At 44.0% G+C, this 2,412-nt stretch overlaps 1 non-coding gene across 1 annotated transcript; it reads left to right on the top strand.

Moving 5' to 3' along the window:
• The first annotated feature begins 1,363 nt into the window (after positions 1–1,363).
• On the top strand, positions 1,364–1,435 carry trnaw-cca (transfer RNA tryptophan (anticodon CCA)). Its single transcript has one exon. It is a non-coding gene; the product is annotated as a tRNA-Trp (tRNA).
• Positions 1,436–2,412: the final 977 nt, after the last annotated feature.

Here is a 2,412-nt window from a genome sequence, read left to right as displayed (position 1 = left end):
ATCAGCTGAGGGAGAGCAGTATGTGGTAATCAGCTGGAGGTTTCCTTGACCATGCTAGACCCCTCCTGATTTTGAACACATCTATCAAATCTCATCGCTATCTTCTCTACTCTGAGGAGAACAACGAAAACGTCTCAATCTATACACCTAACTGAAGTCCCTCATCCCCTGAAACAAGCTTGTAAATCTTTTCTGCCTTCACATTCTTCCTGAAATGTTGTGCCCAGAATCCTCCAGCTGAGGCCTAACCAATGATATATAACGGCTCAGTATTACTTCCTTGATTTTGTACTCTATGCCTCTATTAATAAAGCCAAGGATCCCGTGTGCTTTTTAACAGCCTTCTTAACTTGTCCCGCCACATTCAGAGATAGATATTTACACCCCCAGGTCTCTCTGTTCCTGCACCCGATTTAAAATTGTATCATTTAGTTTATATTACCTCAGTTCAATCATCCCACCAAAATGGATCACTTCACACATCTGCTATGTCTCTGCCCATTTCATTATTTACGACAGTTCTGAGTTTCCTGTCATCTGCAGACTTTGATATTATGCCCAGTATATCCAAGTCCAGGTAATTACTGTATATGAGAAAGAGCATTGGTCCTAATACCGACCGCTGGGGAACAGCACTGTGTATTTCCCTCCAGTCTGAAAAATAACCGTTCACCACTATTTACAACTGACACACGTGCACAGCATTGTACTCATTCTATAAACACCCATTTTATATATAAACACCACACACATATACATAACAACAACAACAACTTGCATTTATGTAGCACCTTTAAAGTCGTGAAACGCCCCAAGGCGCTTCACAGGAGCGATTATCAGACAGAATTTGACACCGAGCCACATAAGGAGATATTAGGACAGGTGACCAAAAGCTTGGTCAAAGTGGTAGATTTTAAGGAGCGTCTTAAAGGAGGAAAGAGAGGCGGAGATGTTTAGGGAGGGAATTCCAGAGCTTAGGGCCTCGGCTCACACACACAGTTTATATTTTTACACGGCCTTGTTTGCAGTTATGAATATTGCTTCCAGCCGCAAGTTTAATTGTTTTTCAGAAGCTGCTCGACCAGTTGTGTATTTGGAGCAGTTTCCCAGTTTATTTCCCTGTGATGTGATGATTGTGGGGGCTCGGTGTGTGTAATTGGATTTGCTGCAGTCAGCCGGCAGCAGGTGGTGAAAGCGGGCGTGAGACGGTGAGTGACAGGTGAGCGCTGCTTCTGATGCTGTCTGACACCCGGGGGACTCGAGTGGGCGGGGATTATAAAGCCCGTTCATTACTCCAAGGCAGGAGAAATGAAACAGTGTTTGATGAACGTGTATATATACAAACATCGCTGGTTGCATTGTGGAGCTCGTGGCGCAACGGTACCGTGTCTGACTCCAGATCAGAAGGCTGCGTGTTCAAATCACGTCGAGGTCATCGTTTTTTTGGATAATCCCGTAATTAATATTTTCTTTGCTGTTTCACGATAACCAGACCCTTGCTCTAAAGTCTGTCTCACTGTTTCCCCAGTGTCAGGGAGTGAAGCGCCTGATGCCCTCATGTATTTAATTTTACTATTCACAAATACAGTTATTCGTTCAAAGTCAACCTGCAGGTGGCCACACATAGAATAAACAGAGCCAGAGAGACAGACAGAATCGGGAAACACCGGGAAATCGGCAAGAGATATTGACAAGCAGATGTTTCCGAGACCAGAACCTGTCATCATTGATGAAGAACTGGATCCGGTCCCAAAAACTATCAGCACAGAGCTGGATATACTGGGTTTATAAAGATTGCTGATATTGCCAGCCCATCTGGCACTTGGTTCTACCCATAGCCCTGAATGAAGAAGGTAATGACCTGGGGAGTGGATTACCTGAAGAAACTGAAGATGAGAACTCTACTTCTCAGATTGCTGGAAAGATGCCATAGTTTTGTGTCTAAAAGCGCTTTGCGATCAGAACATTGCCTGAAGCCCTGTGGTTAATGAAAGGGCTTTTGATGCTTGATTTTCTTACACACCTTGGAATTCAGGAGAACCTGGTTCATGGTTTGCAGGACAAGTTAAACCCCTGGAGCGGAGCCACCAGGCACCTGGCTGCAAGCAGCGACAAAGACGTTCAAAGTGATCAGACCCGGCGAGCTCAGTTGCCAGAGTGTGAGACTCTTAATTTCAATGTTCGTTAGTTCGAACCCCACGTTGGGCGAAAGCATTTTGATAAACTTTATGTTGCTTTCACGGGAAAGCATCATTAATTAACCAATAATCTTCTTTTGCACAATGAAAGAAATGCTAACAGTGGTAGAGTCGATAATTCAATAATTTGTACCGTTGCCCATATCTCATTATACACACTGAACTTTAGGAGTCTGGTTTAAAAATGGTCACTGCTGATGACACCAGGAATCTG

The sequence above is a fragment of the Somniosus microcephalus genome, unplaced genomic scaffold (assembly GCF_052327205.1).
Source record: "Somniosus microcephalus isolate GS21.2 unplaced genomic scaffold, FLI_Smic_1.0 unresolved_chr4, whole genome shotgun sequence".
NCBI classification, from domain to species: domain Eukaryota; kingdom Metazoa; phylum Chordata; class Chondrichthyes; order Squaliformes; family Somniosidae; genus Somniosus; species Somniosus microcephalus.
Note: the sequence above shows the minus strand (reverse complement) of the source record. Positions and strands in the feature narration are given on the sequence as shown.